At 45.9% G+C, this 16,400-nt stretch overlaps 1 protein-coding gene across 1 annotated transcript in view; it reads right to left on the minus strand.

Moving 5' to 3' along the window:
• Positions 1-16,400, minus strand: part of LOC147690382 (uncharacterized) — a 2,590,730-nt gene that overhangs the window by 1,858,357 nt on the left and 715,973 nt on the right. The window lies entirely within an intron of this gene.

Consider the following 16,400-nt stretch of genomic DNA (forward strand, 5'->3'; position numbering starts at 1 on the left):
AATACCTGGAAGCACTAATTAGGATCTTCTTGCATCTGAATATATGATAGCTACGAGTCCGTTATAAAACTTCTATTGTGATATCACCTAGTAAGGGTCACATACGGGAGGAGTAATAGGGTCTCCGAGGCTTGAATGGTAAGTAAAATAGTCCGCTGGTGAAATTCTGACTCAGTATATATCCCGGAAAGAAGTGGATGAGTCAGAGGAGTAACAGGTTCTATATTGCTCGTGTGAAGGGTTAGGCAAAGAAGTCTATCCGGAGTGAATGAAAAGTAGACAGAAGTGGTTTACTAGTAGTGAAAGAAAATGTTTCTACCTGTGTAGAACACTCAAACACAGTGGCAGACGTTGTGTGTTGTTAACTAAGATTTGCATTCGCACTTTAGGAAAAGTTCAAAGTTTCCGTTACCTTGTGAAGGAGGGAGTCGGTCGGAAGACTGCTCTGACGTCACTCCGTGCCGCGCTGGTATTGGTCAAGACAGCGGGTGTGTAGTGAAGCTGAAATTGTAAGGGAGGGGTGAGTGCCGGAGCGTGAGACCTCGTCTCGCGAAAAGGCAGCGCACCCATTGGACAAGGATTTTCGCAATCACCGTGTTGATTGGTTGCTAAAGAAATAAACGTCGCACTAGCATTGGAAGCTCAAAGGTAAACAAAATTAATCAACAGGAGCTTGAGAGAGGTATAGAAAGGTGTATGTGGTATCCGGAGTTCTTACCTAATCCACAAAACTTTGGCTTCTATAAGGAACAGATTTTACGAGGTAGACCGCACATGATGTATGGAGTAAAAAGAAAAATGTCATTTGCCGATAAAGTAAAGAATTTTTTTTAAACAGACAAGCCCATTAGAACGAGGGAGGGGGTGATCATCCCTCCCCCGAATACACCTGCTTCCTTCATGTTATTCGAAAAAGGGTATCATACCTGTGTATGGCTAGAGAATTGGGCAAAGTATACTGCAGATGACGGGATTCTAGCATTTCCTATTGATGGTACGTTTAATGGCAGAATCCTGTTTAATTTGAGGACCCGCATGAATGAATTACATCCCAGACCCAGATTAACCCAGTATGAAGCCTTAGAAGAATGGGAAATTGAGGCTGTGGAAAGAGATAGACCCCGGATGGACAAGGGAGTGAGCAAGTGGTATCCGAGGGTCCATAGAGAAACCAAAGAGCAGAAAATGAAACATTGGAGACAAAACATGATGGTGGAGGGGTTGTTTCCAATGATGGGGGTATTAGAACAAGGGAAAGGGAAGTGCAAAGAGAAGACTCATCACTTAATGGCTGGGGGGGACTCTGAAGATGAGCACCTAGAGGATTTATTGATGAAGAACCCCCCTCCCTATGTTGCAGAGTCAGAGCCGGTGAGTTCACCAAACCCGTTTTCCAGATATCCGAGATGTCGGAGGGGTAGTGAGACAGATGGAACAGGAACGGACAGTAAGACCAGCGAGGGGGATGGGTTTTGTAAACCAAGCTCCACGGTCCCAAATTACCGCCCGTTTGGAGAAGATCCACCTCGGTTGGTTACTCCAACTGCCCCAAGTATTTACCCTCCCTTGGTACCGCAAGTGTTGCATGACAATTCTGCAGAAAAGGCTTTACGAGAGCAAGAGAAGGAAGCTCTAGCTAGACAGCGAGAGGATTTGGTTCGGACCATAGCCCAGATACATCCCCATCCAGATTCCCTGACCATCCCAGTAACCTTTGGGCCTGCTATTCCTCTTTACGGGGATAGACTGGCTAGTCCTCGTCCTCCTGTCATGACCCCAAACATGCCAACTCCTAGTATTCCACTCCCGAGAAAAGAAGTGCTCATAGATGATGATCAAGAAAGTGAGTGCGAGTCGGTGGTCCTGATGGATATGCCCATTAGGGAATCTAGAGCGTGCATGCCAGGTCCAAGAAGTCAGAGTAGGGCAAAAGAAGTGCAGATTGAAAGCACATCAGGGGTTAGGAGTGCCACAGTAGTATCTCCCGAAGAATTGGACAGATGGACCAAAGAGTTAGAAAAAGAGACCACTCCCCAACCCAAGCAATTAGAAATCTATAAATTAAGGATAGAAATAGAAGAGCTAATGGCTGGAAATGTAGGATTAGACCGATTAAACTCCTTTAGCGAAGAAGAGTTACTGTTCATCAGCAAAAATCTTACCCGGAACGCTAGATTGCTCCATGAGAGAATAATGGACACTGCCGCAGAAATGAGAATCGATGTCAGTCGCTCCAAAATCCTTCAGAAACCCTACAGAGTAGATTTTTCAGACAAAGATTTAGAAAGCTTGAATGTGGTAGGGAAACAGATCCAGATAAAAGAATTATTGAAACTCTTACAGAAATGGGGGGATGTGGGAAAATGGAGAACCCGGTGGGCAAAGAAAAAGGAAGACAGTAGGGCTAAATCTCAAACGTCAGAATACGTGCTCAAAGAAGTAAGTCCCGCAGAAAAATTGTGTCCCATGAGGGAGGTCCCGGGGGGAAAATACGTCCATGTTCCTTGGTCCCGACAGGATATTGTGTCATTTACAAATGACTTTCCAAAGTTACGGGAAAAACCAGTTGATTGGTACAGACAGGTCGAACGCTTCATAAAGGTTCAGAAATGCCTTTTAAAGGACCTGGATGGGTTTTTCGACATTGTGGTGCCTGCAGACTTGTGGACCGAGTGTAAAATTGAAATCGATTGGCCCATTGATGAGTATGTGAGAGACCCCAAAACCGGAGCTCCCTCACCCGAAGTAATGAGGAAGTATGATCAAGTCATACAATACCTCAAGAAAAAGGTACCCGCAAAAGAAACAGATTGGACCCGGATAGATAGAACTACCCAAGAGCGCGACGAAACTGTCCACTCCTTTTATGAAAGGTTGCTACAAGTGTTCAAAACTTACAGTGAAATCGATAATGTGGACATGAAAGACATGACCCATTTCAGTTACAGATTCGTGCTAGGATTAAGGCCTGAAATATCACAATGGATACGAGACAATAAAATCAGTTGGCAGGGAAAGCCCATAGATGATGTCCTAAAGTACGCCAAGTACTGCGAAGATGAAATAGAGAACAAAAAGAAAGCCCTCAAGGAGAAAGTGATGTGGGCACAAGTGAAATTGGCTGAACAGCAAGAAAAACAGTTAAGTAAATTAAATTCTAATAATAATGCCCAGAATACCAACGCTGGGGGAGGAGGGAAGCCCCGAGTAAAAATGAGTCGGGAAGAGGCTATGAAAAAATTCCCCTGCCACGGGTGCGGCCAGATAGGGCATTAGAGAGACGAGTGTCCACACCTACAGGCCGGTAATGCCCCTATAAATGGTTTAAATCCACAGGTGCAGAAAGAGGGGACGAAAAGGAACCAGCAACAGGTAAAGCTACCTCCAGTACCTCGCGCTCCTAGACAGAATTATAAGAATCAGGGTCAGCAGAATGAAAGGGCGGAAATATGGGAAGGAGAGAATGAGAGAAATGCAGCAATTCCGCAGTACTTGTTAAACGATACGTTCCTCTGTGATGAACAAGATTGACGGGGCCTGAGGGGGGAGGATAAGGAGTGCGTGCTTGGCGCCTCCTTACCGGTAGACCAGACTGGACCATACATTGAAGGAAAGGTTGAGGGAAAAGACGTCACCTTTCTGTTGGACACTGGTGCTACCCGGTCCACTGTGAGAACAGTGGATGTTCCTAACCTACCCCTCTCGGGAGAAGCAATCCAAGTAGTGGGTGTCTCCAATCAAATAATCAGTACTCCAGTAACAGAACCAATGGAAATTTTAGGAAATAGGAAATTTTAAAGAAATGCACAGATTTGTGGTTTGTGATTCCAGTCAGGTGAACCTGCTAGGACGCGATTTGTTGTGCAAAATGAACTGCACCATCTTTTGCAGACCAAAGGGTGTCGAAATTCAGACCCCCGAGGAAGATGGCTTGTACAAACTGATGTTAGTGAGACCTGACTCTGATATTAGACCCTTGTCTGTTGAAGACTTACCTGAAGAGCTCCAGTTAAGAGTGGTACCTGAAGTATGGGATTTCACGGGAAAAGATGTAGGCTTAATGGCAAATGTGGACCCAGTTAAATTAGCAATAAAAACAAATGCTGTATATCCCAGAACAAGACAGTACAAAATGAGTGCAGAAGTAAAAGCAGGAGTCGCAGTTGAAATTAACAGGTTGCTCGAAGCAGACATCATACAGGAAGTAATGAGCAGTCCCTGCAATTCACCCATCATTGGGATTAAAAAGCCTAGTGGAAAGTACCGAGTAGTGCAGGACCTACGCAAGGTAAACCAAATTGTTGTACCTTGCTGTCCCATTGTGCCCAACCCTGCAGTGATCCTATATCAGATTCCTTGGAATGCGGAATGGTTCACTGTCATTGACTTGTGCCATGCATTCTTTTCCATCCCATTGCACCCAGAAAGCAAGTTCCTTTTTAGTTTTGAATTTGACAGCCATATCTATGTCTGGAATCGTGTCCCTCAAGGGTACACTGAAAGTCCATCGATTTTCAACCAGATCCTAAAGAAATGCCTTGAATCCCTAGTGCTGCCCAGAGAGTCCGTTTTGGTACAGTACATAGATGACCTTTTGGTGGCATCTAAGACTCAAACTGACTGTGTCACCGACACCATCGCCTTGCTGAATCACCTAGGAAAGGGAGGACATAAAGTATCCCCTGACAAATTGCAGTTCTGTAAAAACTCAGTAAAATATCTGGGGCACCAGATAGAGAAAGGGATCCGAAAAGTCACCACAGAAAGGATCAAGATAATTAAAGCAATGGACCTACCCCGAACTCAGAAAGAGGTGAGGATGTTTCTAGGAGTTGTGGGGTACTGCAGGCAGTGGATTGTGGGATTCGCAGCTCTAGCCAAACCTTTGATAAAAATGACCAAGAAAGGAGTGGAAGACCCAGTCAGTTGGGACAGTGAAAGCATGTCCGCTTGGGTAACATTGCGAAATTGTCTATGTACTGCTCCTGCATTAGGTATGCCTGACTATTCCAAGCACTTTGAACTGTTCTGTGACACAAGAGAAAATTGTGCGTTCTCAGTCCTGACCCAGGAGCATGGGCTGGTCAGGCGTCCCGTGGCCTACTTCTCGGCCACTCTGGATCCAGTGGCTGCTGGATTACCCGGATGCCTGAAGGCAGTGGCTGCTACTTGCGTCAGTCTAGAACAGAGTGAGAATATTGTCATGGGACATCCTGTCACCGTATATGTTCCACACTCTGTTGTAATCCTACTGACAAGAACCAAGACCCAGTATCTCACACCTAGTCGGCTGACTAAGTATGAGAGAATTTTGATTGGTGCTGAGAATGTAACCATTTCTCGGTGCAATGTCTTAAACCCTGCAACTCTGTTACCTGTTCCTCTGGATGTAGACGCCGAAGATGAAATGGAACATAACTGCATTGATCTAACAGAATTCAGCACTAAGCCCCGTCCTGACATCCGAGAAATAGCCTTGCTTGATGGGGATCTTACAATCTTTGTGGACGGCTCATGTTTAAGACATGAGAATGGAGGTTTGTGTGCTGCCTATGCTGTAGTCACATTGACAAACACCCTAGAAGCCTCTTACCTATGCGAAGTGAAATCTGGACAAGTCGCAGAGCTCATCGCATTGACAAGAGCATGTAGGAGGGGCAAAAACAAAAGAATAACTGTTTATACCAACAGCCAGTACTGTTATGGGGTTGTTCATGACTTCGGCCAACTATGGTTACAAAGAGAATTCATGACTTCCTCAGGTACCCCTATCAGAAATGGAAAGGTGGTACAAGAATTACTGGAAGCTATTCAATTGCCCAAAGAATTGGCTGTGGTCAAGTGTGCGGCTCACAGATCCGGAAATGATGATGTGACAGCCGGGAACAGATACGCTGACCAAATCGCACAGTTTTGTGCCCGACACCAAATGTCCCTCCAATTTGGGTTATGGGGTGGACACAGCTGCCAACTGATGTTGTTTGAGAATGTGTCAACATGGGAAGAATTGAGAGACTTACAACAGGCAACAGACAGGGAAGAGAAAGGCAGATGGAGGGCAAATGAATGCAGCATAAGGAATGATGGTGTGGTGGTAAACTCGACTGGGGTACCTGTACTGCCCGACAGCCTGATAGATCCCATGATCCGAATGATACATGAACCAACACATATGGGAAGGGACGCAATGTGTCGTGTGTTTGACAAAGTGTTCTACAATTCAAAATTCAGGAACCAGGCGGAAAGGCTTTGCCAGAGGTGCCTAGTGTGTCAGCAATTCAATGCAGGAAAGAGGACTGTAGTAGAACAAAGTACCATCGGAAAGGCAGTAGGTCCCTTTGTCAGGATGCAGGCGGACTTTATAACAATGCCCAGATGCAAGGGATATAGGTATGTCCTGGTCATAGTGTGCCTGTTTTCCCGGTGGGTGGAGGCCTACCCAGCAAAGAAAAATGATGCCTTGACTGTAGCCAAATTATTGCTCAGGGAGTTGATACCTAGGTTTGGAATTCCTGAGACGATTGAAACAGACCAAGGTGGGCATTTTGCCAACGAGGTCCTAAAAGAGCTCTGTAGGGCCTTTAAAATGAAGCAGAGACTGCACTGTGCCTACCATCCCGAGGCGTCTGGGGTGGTTTAACAGATAAATGGCACGATCAAGTCCAGATTGGCGAAGATGTGTGACTCCACAAAAATGAACTGGACAGAAGCTTTGCCCCTTGTGCTGATGAGTTTGAGAAGTATTCCGAATCGAAAAACAGGCCTGAGGCCCCATGAGGTGCTAATGGGGAGAGTGATGTGACAAGCATGGGTACCTGGACACAAAATGCTAAGCATTGCTGATGATTTGGTGCTAGAATACTGCAAGCAACTGGGTGACCAAGTGCGTTCTCTCTCCCACCAGATTGGAGAGACAGCTGACGACTGGCCCAAGACTCCAGCACTTAAGCTACAACCAGGTGATTGGGTGGTGTTAAAGAAACACACCCGGAAGAGTTGCCTTGGACCAAAGTGGGGAAAGCCAAGACAAGTGATCCTTGTCACCACTACTGCTGTAAAGTGTGCTGGTGTACCGAAGTGGATCCATGCCAGCCACACAAAGCAGGTAACCGGAGAAAACGCGACTGAAGCTGAAGGCAGCACCGCTGAGGAGACTCCCGAAGAGAGTCCGGATCTCGCTGACATCGAACTGCCGAGCACAAGTCGAGACGTTGATTGGTACCCTGCCGACGACCAGGTTCTTGATCCAATACGAACCAGGAAATATTCCTACCTAGACAGTGAGTGGGATAGTTCAGGTGAGACAGAACTAGAGGACGAAGGTCAGGTCAACGAGAATCACATCACACCTGATCAGGAAGTAGGCCAAGTAGGGACAGATCAAGACATCGACACTCCACCTGAAACTCCGGAGTCTGGAAAGGGACAGATAGTGGTCAAAGTTGAAGTTCATGCGGAAGAAAATGAAGGGAACGAAGTGCATGAACCAGAGCAGATAGAAATAGATGAACGTGTTCAGGAATCAGAATCCAGTTCACCTGAAAGCAAAGAAAACATACAAAGCAAACCTGAACAGGGCCAGCTTAAGTACCAGGCAGAAGAAATAGATGAAAGACCTGGAACTAGTCAGACAGGAAGGGAAATAGACTCTGTCAAACCCAAAGAACGCATAAAAAGAGTGCACGAGGAAGGCCAAGTGTCCTCGACCACTGAAAGTCACAGAAGCAAGAGTACACCCAGATACGTCAAAAGGCTGAGACTCCGTATAAAGACAGTCGAAGAGAAACTGAAAGACAGAAAGAGGGCTGAAAGTGAAAGAAAAGCAGCCCGAGGCAAATCTCTGAGAAAGAGCGACAGAGTAAAGAAACAGAACAGGCTGTATCGGAGCCCTGAATGGACATACTTGGTGTTGGAAGAAATTGATGAGCCCAATCACAGTGGCAAAAGTGACGAAGAGTCCGGTACTGATCGGAGTTCTGACGAAGACCCTCCTTGAGACAGAACCGAGTGAACTCTTGGTGTAAGGAGGCAAAGAGGGGTTGCAAAAGCCACCTGTAAGCTAAAATGTCTGATTCAAACGTAGCTGGAAGATCCAGATTTGGATGTTGCAAAACGTGCTGTAAAGTATGCTTATGTAGTGTAGCTATGTTGATAGTGATGTGGATAGGACTAACAGTTTTTATTCCTTTTATGATAAGTAAAGATCCTAACCTGTCCCCTACTGAACCTGAAGTGGTAGACCCAGACGTTGGACAGACTGTAGAAACACCACGAAGCTTAGAACGATGTGACAACCCAGTTAGTCTGAGACACACACGACCAAATTTAGAAGCATCAGATGAGGGCGAACTACATTTTCACAAGATGAGAAACCGGACACATTTAAATGTTTTCGCTAACCTTTTAGTGCATTACGTAGAAGCCATGGAAATAGAAGATTGCTATGTCTGCATGAAGCTACCCACTTCTGTAGCTGAAGGTGTGACATATCACCACCTACCCCTAACCTACGGAATTTCCTGTAGTATATTGGCAAGCTTGTTTTATAGAAGCACTTTACAGTACTACTATTCAAATGCTGACGTAATCTTTTCTGAACTTCCTATTAGAGGACACCTGAACCTTGTACATGTTAGGAGCGAAGTAACCCGTTATATGGGAGAATATTTTCTGACTATAGGTGACATAGACTTAAATGAAGCAAGACAAGAAAATCTGACCTGTTCTTTGCAGGAGCAGGAAAAGATGTTTATAAAAATGGCAGACAGAAGGAGAGAAAAGTTTCAGAAAAAGGCAAATGACGAAAAGGATAGAGTCCCTAGGTGGGCAGAGCACATGGATAACACCTCACAAGGCGAAGCTAATCCTGCTTTGTTGCTGGATTTTGAACGGAAAGGGAAACTTTGTCTCCATAGAGAAAGGACAGAATATTATAACAATGTATTCATCGGTTCCAGCGAGTGTGAACATAATTACAAGGTAATTGGAGGTTGGGGTTTCAAAAATGGGTCAGAACCTGTGTTTCCCGGAATTTACTATATATGTGGGAACAAGGCTTATTTCAAATTGCCGGATCACTGGTATGGAAGCTGCTACTTTGGCATTGTCTTCCCGAAAATATACCATGTGAATAATGCTGCTGGAAGCAATGAAGAGACTAATGGCTTAGCGCGTAGAAAACGTGAAAGCGTAGGCGAAATTATAGGTGATATTTTTAGTGCACTGATACCTGGAATGGGGGTAGTTCTGAATACTCACAGAATCTGCAAATTGTCTACAGTAGTGGATCGGTTATCAACTGACACTGCTGCTGGATTCCTGCTGGTCAATACTGAGATGGTTGCGATCAGATCAATGGTTTTACAGAATCGCCTTGCTCTTGACACCTTATTGGCAAAAGAGGGCGGAGTCTGTAGAATGCTGAAGGCGCAACATTGTTGCACCTACATACCTGACAAAAGTATCGAACTTAAGAAATATGTAAGGAACATAACTAATTTGGAAAAAGAACTCAAACCATTGGAGGTTGACAGTGCCTGGACGAGACTGACTGGAGGTCTCTCCTCTATAGGTAGTAGGTTTTCTAACTTAGGTAAAAGTCTTCTGTGGAAAATACTGATGCCAATAGCTGGAATAGGTGTGGTTGCACTGATCATATTCATCTGCTGTAAATGTCAAAAATGCAGAAAGTATACAGTGAATAAAAGAGGGGTGAAAAGAAACATTGATGAGTTAGAATTAGAAGAATTGAAGAATAAAATCTACAAAAAGGCCAAGAATCACCACTCTCATAGAGAAGCAGAAAGAAAACTCAACAATAAGTTTATCGAAATTGAGATGCATGATATGGAAGAATGAAAGCTGGCATCTGTTTCCTTTGTAGTGATGATAGTAAATATCATCAAAGAGGGGAATGATGGAGCAAGGATTCGCACGTAAAGCGACTTGCTCTCACTCATGAACCTCGCCTAACGTATAATCATATTAATCCAACTGTCCGTCATTTATTTAGCATTTTCCCCAACACGCGGGTGTCCCCGAGAGGCTTGCCTGTGTGTCTTTTCATCCTCACAATGCTTGCACTAAGGAAATGGCTGCTTTGCAGAAATCCAGTCTGCGCATGCGTCGGTCATACTCATGTGATGTGACGCACTCGCATTTTGGAGGGACTTTATTGCTCATGCGCACTGTTGCAAATATGGCCGCTTGTCTCTCACCACGCTCTCTGCTTGCCACTGCTGCTTCAGCCTATCTGTCTTTTCGCACTGAACTTTAATACTATAGATGTTATAAAATAAGGGGTGTGTTAAAATCTATCACGGTATACAGTGTGATCATTTTTATGTATGATTCTAATTTGTTCTCGCTTACTTTTCATGTACCGCGTCTCTGGGGGCTGGGAAAAACTTGAGCTACGCCATGATGAAGCTCTACTGAACCCTGTCACGTGATATGGGGGAAACCCCACTGCGCAGAAGCTGAAACCAGCCAGCTGGCACCTGAAGCTTGATGCGCCTGAGAAACCACCTCGAAGACACGGCGTTTTACCTTGACTGTGCAACAGTGTATCTGTAACATGCTCTCTCTCATTGTCTTCTGTATTCCTATGCCTGGGAACGTGAACCCAAGGGGCGGGTATGCAAAATTTATTAGTAATGATGTGAACACTGAATTCTAGGAGGTGACAATGACCAAATCACCTCTCCTGACCAATCATAATGTGGGAAATTGTCACTTGCAACATTAGTGGGTGGTCCAGGGGTCCCCAAACCGTATAACTGGCCTAGCGAAGCATAGAGAAGTTGTCCGACTTGTCCGAGTAGCAGACCTGTCACTGACCCTACGAACTCTATAGGTGATTAATCTAGAGTGCTGCGGAGCAATCTGTCCATACTTTTCACAAACTCCTAGGGGTGGAAATAGTCCTAAGTGCTGGCGAAGCACTTTGCTGGGGAAATTCGAAAACCCAATCGGGGTTACTGGCGGATTACTTGCAGAGAGGGGTAACGCAGGCGTTGCATCCGAAGCTGTGGGTGTTGGTCGTACCTTGGTGAGCCCAGTCCTGACCCAAACCTGAGGGGTATCCTGTCCTGACTGTCCGTGAGCTGTACCTGCTCGCATTCTGGTATTCCATTCCTTGAGGGTCCTTGTCCCTGTCCTCCCAAACTGACCCGTGGCCAGGGTTAGTCCTCATTCCTATCTAGGTAATTTTTAATCTGTGGGTTTACATCTTCCTACTCTCTCTCACTCTCTCTCTCTCTCTCTTAATAAAGCACTCTTGCCTGTAATATTGCTCTATCACCTTCGAATGCACATTATATGCAATTGTTTATTTAGAATTGCTCCACTTCTCTCCCCACCTGTAGGTATTATAAAATTGTCGTATTATATTAGTGTGTTCCATTTTTCCCCCTCCCTTTTAGCATGGTTGCAGTGGACTTAGTAAGAATAACCTAAGTAGTCTAGTTCGATACCCGTTTTAGATCCTGTTCATGTCCCATGCCCTAGTATACATTTCTGTGAATAGTTTTTTGGTTTTAGTATTTCTTACCCCAGAGTGTTCACATTTACCTTAATGGTCCTTGCCCTAATCCATAGTTATATTGTGGCTTTGGTTCTACTGATTGATGTGTTACTTTGTATTTGGCTTATCATCTTGGCATATTCATTCTAAAATTTCTTGATAAATCTTTAAAACTCATCAGGTGTCTGTGGTCATTTGCGGTATAGAGGGTGGATAAATGTACTTGGTATATGAAAAGTTTTACTCCCTTTAGGAAACTTGTCACCTGTCCACTGCTAGCTCCTGATCCGTCAGGAGTAATGTGCCTGTGGTAAGTCAGGTACATAAATAGTAAGTGGTGAAGAGTCACCCCCCGAATTACTCATAGTGGCGTGTAGGCAATCACCCGGTTCAAGCAAAATCAGTCCTCGTATGCACGCCAGGGCCCAGTGCGTGGAAAATTGGTAAACTTGTGACCCGGGTGACCTGCGCGCTCTATCAGGTATAGTCGGCATATGAAACTATCATAATGCCGAATGTCTCAACCAGGGTGGCTAAAGGAGACATGTACATTATAAACAGTGTAGAAGTATGAGCAGAGCCTTGGGGTATCCTACATTTTAGAGGTTTGGCTTGGAAAGGTGAGGTTTCATCCAAATTGCTTGCTCTTGTTAAAAGAGAAATGAGGTCAGACAAACAAGTACTGCACATCCGACCCCACAATCAGACAGGCGTAGTAAAAGGATGTCATGGGGGCAGTGTTGAACTCTGCATGGAGCTGGAACAGAAAAAGTGTGGCATTGTGTCAGCAGTCCAAGGACATTTTTGTAGTGACGCAGTGACTTCCGGCAGCGCAGTTTTGGTGCTGTGTGGAGATCAAAAACCTGACTGAGACGGGTGCATGAGGTGATAGGATTCTAAAAACTCTGAGAGTTGTTTATGTACTATAGATTCTAGTATTTTGGTGGCTGCTCAGGAAAAAGATATAGGTCTAACATTAGATAGAATCTTACTATCTGCTAAAGGTTTCTTTAGTAGTGGGATTAACTAGCTTGTTTCTATAAAAAAAGGACCTGAGCCAGTTTGGATGGAGGTATTAAACACCTCTGCATAAACAGGGTCGATAACCTCTGTTGTTTATTTTATTATACGGGGCAAGGGTCAAATGGTGATCCAGATATACATGATAGATGAAGTCTTTTATTGCTTCTTCATTTGGAGGAATCAAAGATGTCAGTAAATTAGATCGGTTAGGTTCAGAAGGGGCCAACGGAAGGACATGGGAGGACGATGCTGTACGACCTCCATGTTTATTTGTATTTGAATAATTACAAAGTCAGGAAATGCGTAAATTACATCCATGATATTGAGGACCTTATACTATTTAGCAAATAATGAACCTAGTCTCCTACAGACTAGAACTACCAGAGGACATGCCCTTTCTCCCAGTGTTCCATGTCTCTCTGCTCTGACCTTGTCATGCCCAAACCCAACGACTACCACAAACACCACCTCCTCCTCTAAAAGTTGTTGGTCATCTAGAATTTGCAGTACAGAAAATCCTTAACTCAAAGAGATAAAATGGCTATTTATTCTACTTAATAGATTGAAAGGGTTAAGGCCCAGATGATCAATCGTGGAAACTGGCTGGGAATGTCCATGCCACTCGGTTGGTATGACTCTTTCATAAACAAAAAACCCATAAACCTTGCCCCGTGTGTCACCCTTTGTGGGGAGGAACTGTTATGAATACTAACTCTTGCATGCCAGCATGCCCCATATGTGCATCAGGTTATAGCATTAAGAGCCATGTAGTCCTACCTTCCTTTTACACAGTTTAGGCTAAATGTTGTTCCCCCTATCTTTTAGACAAACATTTTTACACGAAAACTCTATAGAGTTCAGTTGGTTCTGTGTTTTGCTAGGCATAAACTAGCATTGCCATGTACCAGATTTCAATATTTTCCTCAGGATTGTAATGATCCACATTTGTGACTATCATTATGTTTGTACCAAGCACCATGTCTGCTCCCCGTGCTTGTAATTATCTTTGTGTTTATTTAAGGCTTGGTTCCTTAGTAAATTATTATTTGTGTCAGGTGCACATTTAGAATTTCCTGTGGTCGTTGCTTATAATGGTTTCACGTGCAAGCACTGGAAAAGCACCTGGAAAATAACAACGACAGCAACACCACCACCCTTCTGGACAACCTCGCCAATCTCGGACTCAAACAACTGGTAAACACCCCCACCCACTACGCGGGACACACGCTCGACCCAATCTTCTCCTCCAGCAAGCACGTCTCCTTCAATCATGCCACTGGACTCCACTGGACGGACCACAGCTGCGTCCACTTCAACTTGAAAAAGACCCCGACCCACCACAACCCACAACAAGTCCCCCGCAGAAACTGGAACAAAATTACCACCGACCAGCTCACCACATCGCTAAACCAAAACCCTCCCGCCAAATCATCGGACCCAAATCAAGCAGCCATCAATTTCGCACAATGGATCACCCACAGCGCTGACGAATTAGCACCCTTGAAAAACCATCACAACAAGCCAGGTAGCAAAAACGCCTCCTGGTTCAATGACGACCTCAAGAACTCCAAAAAGAACTGCCGCACCCTCAAGAAAGCCTGGCGAAAAAACCCAATCACAGACAACATGACCGCCCTCAAGGACGCCACCCGCAAACACCACCAGCTGTCCGATCCACCAAGAAATCAGCATTCAAGGATCGACTCGACAACAACACCCACAACAGCAAGGAACTCTTCAACATCGTCAAAGAGCTTACCAAACCCAGCGCCGGCACCAACGACATCACTCGCTCTCAAGACTTCTGCGATTCTCTAGCCTCGTTCTTCCACAGCAAAATCGCTGACATACATAATAGCTTCGGCGACCAGTCCACCCCCCTTACCACCGAACTGAAGCCCCCCACCACCACCCTTTGCACCTGCAACCCGATCAGCACCGAAGACACCATCCGCTTGATGAACTCCATTCACTCCGGATCACCAACCGACCCATGCCCCCACCACATCTTCAACAAGGCCGACTCCATCATCGCACCCCATCTCAGAAATATCATCAACTGCTTCCTCAACTCCGCTACCTTCCCGGAAAGCTGGAAACATGCCGAACTCAGTGCCCTCCTGAAGAAACCTACAGTAGACCCCACCGAACTTAAGAACTACCGCCCCATCTCGCTCCTCCCTTTTCCTGCCAAAGTCATAGAGAAGACGGTCAACAGTCAGCTCGCCACCTTCCTCGAGTCTAAAGGCTCCCTCGACCCCTCACAGTCCGGATTCCGAGCCAAACACAGCACCGAGACCGCCCTCATCGCAGCCACAGACGACATCCGAACACTACTCGACAACGGGGAAACAGCTGCCCTCATCCTCCTGGACCTCTCCGCAGCGTTTGACACGGTCTATCATAGCACCCTTGTACAACGCCTCAGCAACGTTGGGATACAAGGAAAAGCATTGGATTGGATCATCTCCTTCCTCGCTGGAAGAACCCAGAGAGTCCGCCTCCCCCCTTTCAGATCAGAGGCCACCGAAGTCATCTGCGACGTACCACAAGGATCATCGCTCAGCCCCACCCTCTTCAACGTCTACATGAGCCCCCTCGCATCCATCGCACGCCAGCACAACCTCAACATAATCTCCTACGCTGACGACACACAGTTGACCCTCTCCCTCACCAAAGACCCAAACAACGCCAAAACCAACCAACACGAAGGGATGAAAGACGTAGCCGAGTGGATGAAGATCAGCCGCTTAAAACTGAATGCAGACAAGACGGAAGTCCTCATCCTTGGATCAACCCCCTCCGCATGGGACGCCTCATGGTGGCCACCGGCCCTGGGCAGCGCACCCTTACCAACGGACCATGCTCGTAACCTGGGATTCATTCTAGACTCCTCCCTCTCGATGACCAGACAAGTCAACGCCATCTCATCATCATGCTTAAACATCTTACGTATGCTCAAAAAGATCTTCAGATGGATCCCACCTGAAACAAGAAAGACGGTCACCCAAGCAATTGTCACAAGCCGACTGGACTACGAAAACACCCTCTACACCGGAACCACAGCCAAATTACAGAAAAAACTCCAACGCATTCAGAACTCCTTCGCCCGACTCATCCTAGACATACCCCGCCACAATCACATCTCCGGTCACCTGAGAGACCTTCACTGGCTCCCCGTCAACAAGAGAATAACGTTCCGCCTCCTCACCCACGCACACAAAGCCCTCTACGACCTTGGACCCAAATACCTCAACACGCGCTTGACCTTTTAAACCCCCACCCGCCAACTACGATCGTCTAATCAAGCCCTCGTCACGATTCCACGCATCCGAAGAGCCACCATGGGAGGCAGATCATTCTCCTACTTAGCGGCCAAAACCTGGAATTCTCTCCCCACCCACCTCCGCCTCACACAAAACCACCTCTCCTTCAGAAAACAACTCAAAACTTGGCTATTTGATAAGTAGCATTCCCCCCCTCCCCCGTCAAGCGCCTTGAGACCCTCTGGGTGAGTAGTGCGCTATACAAATTTTGACTTGACTTGATTATCCATGTGCCTGCAAACAAGAATTGTCTTGAAACCGTGAGTCACAGTAAACACATGCTCTTCCAGAATATGGAACCACAGTAGTATAATTAACTATGTGCCCCTCCAGTACAGTAGAACCAATGATAGATAATCCAGTTAAACCCCAGTTGGGCGCTTGGCTTTATTCCTTCAAGAAGAAACTCTCCACTGTCTCCCTGGAGCCCGAACCCCTCCCTCTGACCTCGTCCAGCATCCTGCCTGACTGGCGATATCTGCTCACTTGCAGACATCTCCGAGCAGCTAATCGAGTTCCCTAGATCC

This window comes from Lissotriton vulgaris, chromosome 9 (assembly GCF_964263255.1).
Source record: "Lissotriton vulgaris chromosome 9, aLisVul1.2, whole genome shotgun sequence".
In the NCBI taxonomy this organism is placed as follows: domain Eukaryota; kingdom Metazoa; phylum Chordata; class Amphibia; order Caudata; family Salamandridae; genus Lissotriton; species Lissotriton vulgaris.